Raw genomic sequence first — 12,976 nt, forward strand, 5'->3', positions numbered from 1 at the left:
GTGGGTGTGTTAGTAGAGTAGAGGACTGTGTAGTGCTGGAATGGGAACATGATAGGGGCTAAGTGGGTAGGGACAATTACTAACGAAGGTAGAGGCCAGGAGGGTTACGGAAATGTGGGCTATATTGCAGGGATAGTCACCATTTGCAGAATTCAGAAAACCTAGTGTTGGTGGGATGGATCCAATGGCGCAGTCTGTAAAGCAGTCAATAAAATGAATCATGTCATGGTGAGTGGTGTTCTCAGCAGCAGGGTGGTCCAGATGTTTTTTGACCACAATTTATCAGTGGCCATTCATGCTGACAGGCAGCTTGTTGGTTGTCATGCCCAAGTAGAATGCAGCGTAGTGGTTGCAGCTTAGCTTTTAGACTACATGATTGGTTTCACAGGTAGCCCTACCTTTGATGAGACAGGTGATGCTTTTGCTTATCTCTCCAGTCACCCACCATCTCTCAAAGTCCCCCCATACGGCCACAGAGGAGCACTCCCCTCATGACCCAGTACCACCCAGGACTGGAGCAACTGAATCGCATTCTCCTCCTGGGTTTCGACTACTTCTTGTCATGCCCTGAAATGAGGAATGTCCTCCCCACTATTGTTCCCACCCCTCCCACAGTGGTATTCCACTGCCCACTGAACCTACAAAACACCTTTGTCCATTCCTACAAGACCACTGCTCCCAACCCCTTGCCTGATGGCTCATATCCCTGTAATAGACCTAGAGGGAAGACCTGTCCCATACATCCTCCCACTGCCGCCTACTTCTGCCTGGTCACAGGCATCACTTATCCATCAAAGGCAGAGCTACCTGTGAAAACAGTCGTGTCATTTACAAGCTAAGCTGTGCAACAGATATACTGCATTCTGCTTGGGCATGAGGACCAACAAGCTGGCTGTCAGCATGAATAGTCACCGACAAACTGTGGCCAAGAAACAGCTGGACCACCCTATTGCTGAGCACACCGCCCAGTACAACATCCTTCATTTCAATGACTGCTTCACAGCCTTTGCCATCTGGACCCTTCCCACCAACACCAGGTTTTCTGAATTTCACAAGTGGAAACTCTCCCTGCAATAAATCCTATATTCCTGTAACCCTCATGGCCCCAACCTTTGTTAGCCATTGTCCTTATTCACCCAGCCCCCTCCCTGTTCCCATTCCAGCACTACACAGTTCGTTCCAACAATGCCCGCACAGTCTTTTTATTTCTCTCTTCCCATTAACACTCCCTCCTCTTCTCCATCCCCACCCTCTGTCTTGTGACTCAGCATCTCTGCTATGTTGTGTGTAGCAACTATCCTTTTTGTAAAATTGTTACATTCCATCTGGGATTTTCTGTTGTCTGACTTTGCCTAATGACTTTTCTTTCATCCCATAATCCATGTGCTGTTTTCTTTTCTTACTATTTTCTAATCCATTACTATACTCATTGTACATACTTCTGTCTCTTCTTTCCTGTGTTTCTCTGGTCGCCTGACAAACCTCACTGCACACTCTACTTATGAACTACACTTTATCAACCATCTCGGCCATGCACAACAGACAGCTATGAGACTGTGCTGCTTGTTGGTGCAGCATCTCATGTCCCACATTAGTCCCACCAATATCATTAATGCTATGTACCTTCAAACTGATCATTCTTTCTGCAGCACTCTCATGTATTTTCATATGTTATTTCTCATACCTTCCTGTGCTACACGCACTTGTATCTCACCCTACCAACCCCTCCTCTCCTCTATTTCAGTTAGCTTGTACTGCTTCACCTAATCGAGTCACATCTGCCATGCCCCTACTTCGTATTTATCCACCCACACATCTGCAATCCATATTTCAATCTTTTTATTAATTTTTTCCTTGATCTCATTGTGTCTTCATGCCAATTTCAGTTGTTTTTTGCCTTAGACTATTGGTCTACTCCCTCAGATTTAATCTTGTTTCCTCTACTTAACCCATTTCATCCTGTTCATGGTTTTCCCCACATATTTGGGTGTATTTTTGCGAATTTTTTCAGGTGTATTTCTCTGCTATTTATGTATTTTTAGGGTTTTTGTCCACCACAATGGATTCTTGTTCCTCCCATCTGCATCAATACCAAAAAGTTTCCTTATCCCTAGCCAAAACACAGTCCCACAACTGTTCCTGCATTTATGTTTGGGTCATGAAATACCCCAACCAAAAGGCCTTACCATCAAATAATCAACCTCCGGCTGCCACCCTTCCTTACACAATTCCAGATCCCACCAAACCTTAACCCTCACCAACATAGGCCTGCAAAACCATATCAATCAAGCCCCAACTTCCTTGCAATACCTCCTCTCCATCCGCAAAATTCTCCTACTACCTGCTACACAATCCCAAATTCCTGGATCCCGTATCACATGTTGAAACTCTGCCCTCCGGGAACTAGAGCAACATGTACAACGCCACCTCACAATATTCTCCACCCTGTTCACTTCCTACTCCCGCCTTGGACTACCAATATCCAGCACCTCCATAACAACCCCCAAACCTCCTCTACAGCCCTTCATAGCTGACAAACCCTATCTTGCACATATTTACTACATGCACCCCACCATCCAAAACTCTCTCCCACAACCATACAGAATCCAGGGTCTAAACAGTCCCTCCAAAAGCGTTAGCCCCACAGAAGTATCAGTCCTTATTTTTTAGGCCTCACTCCCAAATTCAATCACGTATGACTTGTTAAAGACCTCTCTCCTTCTCCCAGTCCCAACAATGGAAACACTTTTTCACCATCAACCCTACCAATCAGACTCAACCAAAGACCAATGCTGAACCCTGCCTGACTCAGCTCACCCCTCCACCCAACTGTGATTCACCCCCACTGCCCTCAAATCACTCCCTGTTAATTTCCCAGAATTTATTAATCTTGAACCTTTCCTCACCATCATTCACCAAATCCCTCAACAAACCGACAAACCTTACATCCGCAGAAAGAAAAACAACCCACCACCCAAAAACAGATCCCGACCTTATAATCCTACCTGCTGACAAAGGCTCCAGCACTGTTGTTTTGAACTGCAAGGATTACCTGGCAGAAGGACTCTGCCAGCTGCGAGATTCACCCACCTATAAACCTTGCCACAGTGACCCCATTCCAGAAATCCACCTCTCTCCTCACCCCTACCACTCCCCGCACTCCTACCTTCTACACGCTTCCTAAAATCCATAAACCTAACCACCCAGGAGACCGCATTGTGGCCAGTTACTGTGCCCCCAATGAGAGAATCTCTGCTCTCGTAGACCAACAGCTTCAGCCTATTAACCCACAACCAACCTTCCTATATAAAAGACACTAACCATTTCCTCCAGTGACTCTCCACAGTTCCTGCTCTTTTACCACATGGTGCTGTGCTCGTCACTATTGATGCCACCTCCCTTTACACTAACATCCCTAATGCCCATGGCCTTACTACTATTTAACACTACCTTTCCCAGCACCTGACAGATTCCAAACCTACAACCTCCTTCCTAGTCACCATGACCAACTATATCCTCACCTACAATTACTTGTCCTTTGAAGGAATTACCCAAAAATAAACCCAGGGTATGGCTATGGGTACCTGCATGGTACCATTCTATCCCAACCAATTCACAAGCCATCTAGAGGAATCCCACCTATTCACCAGAATCCCAAATCCCTCATCTGGTTTAGATTCACTGATGACATGTTTTCAATCTGGATCGAGGGTGAAGACACCCCAAACACATCATTCCTCCAGAACCTCAACACCTTCTCCCCCATTTGTTTCACTTGGTCCTACTCAGCCCAACAAGTCACCTCCCATGATGTTGATCTCCACCTCAAAGATGGCCACATTACTACTTCTGTCCATATCAAACCTACCAACCACCGGCAATACCTCCATTTCGACAGCTGACACCCATTCTACACCAAGAAGTCCCTTCCATTCGGCCTAGCCACCCATGGCCATTGTATCTGCACTGATGAATGGTTCCTTTTGAAATATACCAAGTGTCTCACCAAGGTCTTCACAGACCGTAATTACCCTGCAAACCTTATACAAAAATAGATCTCCCATGCCAGACCTCTCCAGTCACCCACTACCTCTCAAAGTCCCTCCAACCCACCACAGAGCAGCATTCCCCTCATGACTCAGTACCGCCCAGGACTGGAGCAACTGAATCACATTATTTACCAGGGTTTCAACTACCTTTTGTCATGCCCTGAAATGAGGAATGTGCTTCCCACCCCTCCCACAGTGGTATTCACCACCCACCAAACCTACACAATACCTTCGTCCATCCCTACACAATCCCTGCTCCCAACCCATTGCCTTATGGCTCATATCCCTGTAACAGACCTAGAGGGAATACCTGTCCCATACATCCTCCCACCACCACCTACTGCCGTCCAGTCACAAACATCACCTATCCATCAAAGGGAGAGCTACCTGTGAAATCAGTCACATGATCTACAAGCTACTCCGTGCTGCATTCTATGTGGGCATGAGAAACAACAAGCTGTCTATCCATATGAATAGCCACCAATAAACTGTGGGCAGGAAACAGCTGTGATGAGCACACCGCCTAACACAACACACATCTCAATGACTGCTTCACAGCCCGTACTGTCTGGACTCTTCCCACCAACACCAGGTTTTCTGAATTGCACAGATAGGAACTCTCTCTGCAATATATCCTACATTCCTATAACCCTCCTGGCATCAATCTTCATTTGTCATTATCCTTACCCACCTAGCCCCTTCCTTGTTTTCATTCCAGCATTACACATACTTCTATTCCACGAACGCACCCAGTCTTTTTACTTCCCTCCTTTTCCACTGATCCCCCTCCCCCGTCTAGCCTCTTGACTGCAGCTAAATGAGCTGTCCTCTCTCCACCTTGTTCCTGTACGCAACCACAAGCTCTTTACCGTCCCCCACCCCTACCTTGATATCCCTCTCCCTCCCCACCCCAGCCTTCTCCTCACCCCCACCACTCGATTACCTCCCATCATGCACTGTTTTTCGCAATCTGGCCTCAGCACCCAGATTGTGGCCACGTGTATATGAGTTGCAAGTGTGTGTTGTCTATTTCTGATGAAAGACTTGTTGGCCAAAATCTCACTTTCTGTCAGTCTTTTTGTTGTACCTATCTGCAGCTCAGCATCCCCACTATATGGTGAGTACAACTATCCTATTCATAATAATGATATATATTACACAGTTGGGCAATTTCACCTGTGAGAACTTCATACGACTTTAAGCATATGATCTGCTGTGCAAAGCCAACAAATTTGACAATTAATCTTTCTACTTAGAAGAATAAATAAATTTATAGGCAAGGTTATCTTTGCCTCAGTTACATTATAATAATAAAATTCAACCTACAGCTTTAAAATAATCCCTAGGCCTTTCTTCAGCTCGACAACTGTTGAACTTGAGACACATTGCATCCATAACAATTTTTAGGTTCCTTTAACACAATAGCCTTCTCCTGTATTAGGAGTGTAAATCCATGGAAGTCTACTTTTTATCTTTATTTTAAATATTGCACTTCTCATTAGCAAATACAGTGCACCTATATACAGAAGGATGCTCGATACATTGCAGACTCCACTATTAATAAGCCTTGCTCTTTCAATAACATATAAATACAACTTCATACTCCATTCATATATTTGTACATATTCTTATACTTACCACAATAAAACTTAAAACCAGTGCATATTTTTAGTGTCTCGGCTTGTAGTCCAACTTCCCTGACACACTGCATTCAAAAACGAAACCTTCATCTGAACATTCATTACAGATAATACATTTTTCACAGATACAGTTACGATCATTGTATACTCGCTAGGAGACACAATTTCTTTTTGGTTTTCGGCCATACTGCCCACAGAATTAGATGCAGTGCTAGCAGACTCAACCTTCTCTCATATTTCTGTTCAGCTAGTTTTTGTAGATGTTCCTCCAAACTGGTCGAAGTGTTGGGGCACTGATTACTTCATGAAAATCTCTGCTTTCTTCTAATGCTTCTACTCGTTGCCACGTGACTGAGATTAGAGTTTACACTTTCATGTTCATGGGTTGACAATTCCTCTATTAGTTGCACCTTATCGTTTACCTTTCTACACCGTTTTTTGAATACCATTTCTAACTACTTCACATTGTTTAATTACTTCCATTTGAAACTCCTTAGGTAACTTTAATAAGGTCACTTCTACATTTATAAAAATTCATGTTGGTTCTGTTTACAGCTCACCTAATCAGGCATCCCGCTAGCTGTACGGCACTGCTTATACATTATGCGGGGGAAATGGACATGGCAGTGAGCTGATTAGTTGCTGCAGTGCAAAATGGAGCTGCTCTGTTGTAGAACTGGACGGCCACCAAAGGGATGCCATCGGAGATTGCTGCTGCAATTGTATTCTTGAAATCACAACACAGAATTCTTCTATGTTGATGAAATTCTTCTTCATTCATGTGCCAAAGATTACTTAAGAATTGTTGACCTCACTGCTTAGGTCAGTTAACATCCTGCCTCCAACTCGTTATTATTTATTAATTATTAACACTTCTTAGGCTGTAAACAAATTAAAATTATTTCTTATTGAGTATTCAAATTAATTCAGGCAGCACCAATGCATGTGCCCACTTACATTTTCTCAGTTACTTAGTTGAGTTGCTTTGGGCAATTACTTATTAAGGCTCTTCTTTTGTCACTTCCGATTGATATCTTGTACTAGAGTGCCAAATGGAGTGTGACAAAACTGGGGTTTTGGTATGATGTGTTCCATTGCATTCATATCTGTTACCTGTATGTGCAAACGTTTACCTTACAAATATCTTGTGGTCACCATTCTTGAAGTTATTCATTGTAGTGGATCAACTATGTCGTGCCACTACACCTTGTTGTGAGACTTCATCTTTTGCAGGTGCTGAAAGAGCGCTCCCATCTATTTCAGCTACTATATTGATGTACTCAGTTTTATAGTAACCCTTCTGTATTAACAACTTCTTTTACAGTTGTGGGTGAACAGATCATTCATAACTTGTAGCTCACTATAGATAACAACATTTATTGATATGACATCACAGAATGACAGTTTACATCTATTCTACAGTTGTTATAGCACTGATATTATCACCAGCATACTCTGTTCCAGGAGTTCCAAGACAGTGCCAAGCTGCGACACCAAAGCCTGAGCAGCCCTCCACAGCAGGTGGAGAAGCTCACTCACCATCCTCCCTAATTGATAGTTTGAGCTGACGTCTTTTACAACCCTTGTGCACATATTGCAAACCAGAGTGTGGATATTCCACACTTAACAACTACCTAAAAGATTTTCCCGGTTTCCAAGACTGTCTTTCATAGGCCTGACTGGTTAGAAGTGGAACATGTTATTCTGTAGAATCAACTTGTAACACCAAGTGCTGGAGGGTATTGTAGTCTGTTTTGGTGGATTTGAGTTTCTTGTCCACTGCGACAAACACACCACCTCTATCACCCATTTGCCTATCCTTTTGATACACTTATATTTTCTCCATATCAATTTCGGGTCTCAACCAGCTTTCTGTACTAATTATTATGTAAGCTTCACTGCTTTTCATGAGCACTTCGAACTCTGGCACTTTTTTTGCGAATGCTTCGGCAGTTTACAATTAGGCTTTTAATACTCAGCTGTGGGAGGCATTTCTTTCAATCTCACACTTATGCTTCTGGGTTTCCTACAGTTATCATTATTACAGTTATCATTATCTGGATTGGATGAAGAATCACCTAATCTAAAAAAAACCTTCTATACACTACACACACAGTCAGCTACCTGAGCAGCATCCTCTGATGTGTAGTGCACACCTGACTTATTTAGGGAGATCCACAGTTCTCAATCCTATGGCTCAAGTTCAAGAAGTAGCAGCCTAGTTTGTCACAGAACCTTCAAAGTCTTTGATTCAGTCCTTCCACTCAACTCAGAACAAAAGGACCATGATCAGTTCTTGGAGCAATGCTGCAAATTGTGAGCTTCATTGAAATCCACACACAAGGCTGGTCTTCTCTAAATTCTCTGCCAGCCACTGGAATGACCCTGAAGCCAAGGAGACAGGCATCATTTGTTCCAATTTGCATCACAATCTGCAGTTGGTTGCACCCTGTTCCCTCAATGGCTGACGGAATAGCCTCTTCTACATGTTGAATGAGGCTCCCAGGCCTGCACACTCAGTGCACCTGGTGTTCTATCACATCCCTTGCTGCCATTTCCCTGAGGGGTACCAATGATTAATAGACCCCTACCCTGACACCAGAAAAAATAGGTTTCCCCAAAACAAGTGAAGTGAATCCCACTGACTCAGTTTCAGTCTCAGTGAAAGTCAGCACCTCAGACTTGTTGGCTAGGGGGATCAGTACAACACCCTGAGCTCTCCCCGGTCCCCGTCCACCCTGTACAAGACGCCTAGATCTACCACTGACATGCCACTCGCAGTCAAGTGGACAGATAATGATACAACATCAAGTGCTTTGGTTTAGAATGAGGTCTCCACAATTACATTAACAAAGCAGCATACGAAGGCCTGAAAAGGAGAGAAAATAAAGGTAGGGTTTAACATCGCATCTAAGACAAGCTCTTGTTACGTACTTTTCCCAATGGGACCTTATCAACATTTGCCATAACCCGCTGATTGTCTAAAGGCTGCCAGCAACCACAGCAAAGCCTGAAGACAAAGTGTGCCTGCTGGCAGCCACAGCAGAACCTCATGCCTTACGGTTACAGCAGAGCCTCACACCTAATGATGTGTGCCTGTCAGTGAAACATCCATCACTGTGTGCAGCAGTCAAAGTGTTAATTGATTTAAGGAGACCATGAAAACCTGAATGCCAATGTCTGGGCAAGCTTTTAAATCCTGTTTCTTCTATGTCTTAACCACTGTATAAAGTTGTTCAGTCTGTAAAAAAGTATTCATCCTCTGAGGATGGCAGAATGATGAAAACTTATTCTAAAACTTCCAATTATATGTTTATAGTGTGCCTGTACGAAAGAGGAGGAAACGAGAGGTGGAAGGAAGGGGAAGGAGTGAAAGTTGGAATATGGAGCACGAAAGAGTGTTTTTACTACCACTTGCATACATATTCCTTACATTTAAAGCCAAGTATAGCTTGTGAACTATACACAGCTACTAAATGCATTCATGTTCGAAATTCTTAATAGGCTATAGCAGTGGTTGTCAAACTGCAGCCTGAATCAAGTATTTGTGCATCCTGCAGCTCTCTGCCATATTTTATAACAATATGTATCAAGCAACTAACAGTGGAATCCAAAAACTCAACTAACATTAAGAGCTTCTTAAGAATGTAATTTTCCTGCCTTGTAATAAACAAAAATACTTACACAGATAGGAATATTTGAAAATGTGCTTAGTTTTAATTGGTGAATTTGGCCTTGAGCTAAGTGCATTTTGTCCACTTGCCTTCGAGACAGAGTAAGTAGGGCGACTTCTGCAGGGTTACATGATGTGAGGGGGTGGGGGGAATGTTTTATTGTGTGTCCTCCAGTGCTGACAACACACGCACGTGCATGACATGTTTCGATCAGCTGCCACAGTATAAATTTTGACACAAAAGTAATATGGATTCGTAACTGTGCATTATAGAGATAGTCATCTTCAAATGTGGCAGATATTTGTAGGAAGGTATATGAAATTAAATTAAGGCTGTTGTAATAATTTGCAATGAATAGCACAACAATAGCATTCAAAATATCTAGTAAACAACAGATATAGCTTCTAGAGAAGATTGCATAAAAATTCCACCAATCATACACCATCAGTTGTCTGCACCAATTTCAGGTGATATACTTTGGTACGCAAAGTATGCCACGAAACTGTGGTAACCAAGAACAGTTTATGAATATAGCCCAAGTTTGTTTAGCATTACTCATACTGAAAAAACCATGTACATGAAAACATTCGGCATTCATCGCGCGCACGCGTAGAAACCATGATGTAAACAACATTACTATACTGATTTATGTTCTCATGTATCTTTTTACTTTAAATCTCCACCCAACATTTTTTTCATTTTTTAGGATAAAGATTATGAAAATAATAAATGATTCATTAGATATTGAATAACTGCATAATCATAATAAATCTCTTTCTGAAACTATGTGGGAAAAAAAAGGGTACCAGCAGTCAGATTCAATCCAGAGACTTATGAAGTTATGCATTTAGTCACTCAGCCGTGGAAGACTTCAATAATAGCAACCAAACAAAGTATATTAGCACACCTAAAAATTTCAAATTCATTTTTTTCGAAAACGGTTGAGAGTTGCGTCTTCCTGTTTACATATGTTTAAGTCCTAGTGGTGCCATACATATCTGGGCAATATGTATAAAAAGGTCAAGGGAAATTCGTTCAGTCCCCTTGTAAGGATGGCAGCAATTTGGAACAGAAAACAATTGGCATGAAGTTTTCCACATAGCGCAGGCTTAACAATTAATACTTACCACACCCTTATTTTAGCTTGTCTATTGGGGTACATAACACACAAATTTATGTAGGTTACTGTACCACTTAATAATACGATCAGGACGTATGTGGCCCAAGAAGCTATCAATGTCAGTATTGGCTCTTGAAGAAAAAAAGTCTGATTACTGGGCTTACATCAATATCACCATGCGGTGTGATTATTTATTTATTGGGCACCAAATGGTACTTGACAGTGCACAATCAAACTAAACTGAAAATAATATTTCTAATTTCGGTGTCACTTAAACAACTGCACAATTCTTTCAAGTGAATGCTTTCAGTAAAGTAGAGATTGTAATCTTTTCATTAAAATGAATACGAATAATTTTATTGATCTTTCTGCATGAAACAATTGTAGCTATATGTCAACTTGTTCATAATGCAGACAACTGAAAAAGTTTTACACTGTTGATGTAAAAATTGCCTCTTCATGCCCAGTCCATTAACACACATGTGAAAATATTAAACAATGAAAAGTGCTATGGAAAATGAATTTGTGTGTGTTTTCTATTTCCAAAGAAGGACTTTTCTCCCAAAAGCTTAAATGGCTAGCAGTCTTTTCATTGTGCCTGTCTGCAATTAAGTGCCTCCTGTAAGTGGTGACCAGCAGTCTATCTTTTACATAACAGTGATTATTCCTTGTGGTAATATGTCTCTTGCTCTACATTAAGGCCAAATTAAAAAAGTGAACAGTCTCTAACGAGAGCAGCACACTTTTGTGGGTTACAATGTTTATACCACTGATATTATTTAACCTCTAATACTGTTTATTGGTTTTATTCTGATTAGGTGTAGATATAATTTGCATTATACAATGTTGAACTTCTAGGTGTTTGACTGAAGGTGGAAATACTGTTACAAAAAAAGACTTTGCAGTGATTAACGTTCACATTTGCATTTCACAAGAATATAACGAAACAAAATCGATACTGCACATGCAGTTTAAATGAAACATTACTGTGTAACACGATTATTCACGGCACACAAGACGTATTGTTGCAAACATATGTTTTGCATGACTGACCATGACACTGTCACTTTACTTTATCTTTAGGTTTTCATAAAACTCTCGGTATTTTTCAGGAATATATATACATATGTTTAGCAGATTAGCTTTCTTTTCCGCAGAGACATGCAATGGCACACCATAAAGTCTAAGTAGGTCATTCAAGCTAAACACCACCGGCAGAACTTAAATACTATTTTTACCCCTGGAGTGTTTTGATAAGTTTGCTGAGTACCAAGGCTGCAAGTAGTTATGACTCTTGCGGCACTGAAGTACTGTCGAGGAGTCTGAAGATATTTTCATCCAAATATAATCCGTTATTTTGCATTTTGGATCTTTGCGGACGTGCTTTTCAATACCGCTTAAATACATCGTCCTGCTCCATGTAACAAACCAGAAATGAGTTGTTTGGTTGTGCAGTAGCTGTTACCTGAACCCATTCAAATGGTTCATACACAGTAGTAGTTCTTATTTCTCTCAATGTGAAATCCCTGTCACAAGGCAAACAGCTGTGTTCTGTGATAAGAAACTTTTGCTCCACAGAGGTGAAATACTTCATCTTCAGAAGATATTGATACAAAACAATAGTTTTCCAGTTATTGTTCTGTCCTGTACATCGATCTGACCACACCACTAAAGTACTTTCTTCACACGGGTTTAGTATTGAAAATGTAGATGTTACGTACTTCAGAAGGCACGAAGTTATTTCCCCTGATCCCCGCTTAGCAACAATTTCAGGCCAAACACACATCCACACCTTATGGTCACCAACGTTATGTATTGCCTGATTGTAGGTTGACAGCTGATATTGATAGAAAACCACAGAATGGTTAATGGTAGGACAATACAGCACCTGTTGGAGGTCTGTGCATATCACAACATAGGTTTCGTTTGCTTTAGCTTTTGCTGTATCCTTCTCCAGCATTGAATATGCTGCTTGCGCACGTAAGTGGTACAGTTTGTTTTCTTCGTCGATTTTCTTTCTCTTTGTTTCATTTTTACTGTTAACTAACTGCTGGAACAATCTGTCACAACACCCACATGAATCCGAACATGGTACTCCACAGCGAAAATTATATTGTCCCCTGAAAATATCTGTATAAGCTCTTTCACTGCACTGTACTGTTGGATTATCTTCTTTAAAGAGTCGACAAAGTTTAGAAATATTCAAATCGGATCTCAGGCAGTGCTTTTCATTCTTATGTCTTGAGTAGTGGCTTTCTTCTTTTGGTAGCTTCTCAACATGGTTTCTTATCACGTCCTTCAAGCTGTCCTGCAGCTTATTTGGATGATTCACATGCTTACCTCCTGTCTTCTAACGGCATGCCACATTTCATCTTCCCTTGGAGCATTTGTACATGTCTACCTGTAATCCTATATACCATGCACAGCATTTTTTGACATACCTGAACTTTTTCTGCTCCTCTTCTTAAAAAGTACTTGAATGTGCAGTGTCTG

Source organism: Schistocerca americana, chromosome 4 (assembly GCF_021461395.2).
Source record: "Schistocerca americana isolate TAMUIC-IGC-003095 chromosome 4, iqSchAmer2.1, whole genome shotgun sequence".
NCBI lineage: Eukaryota > Metazoa > Arthropoda > Insecta > Orthoptera > Acrididae > Schistocerca > Schistocerca americana.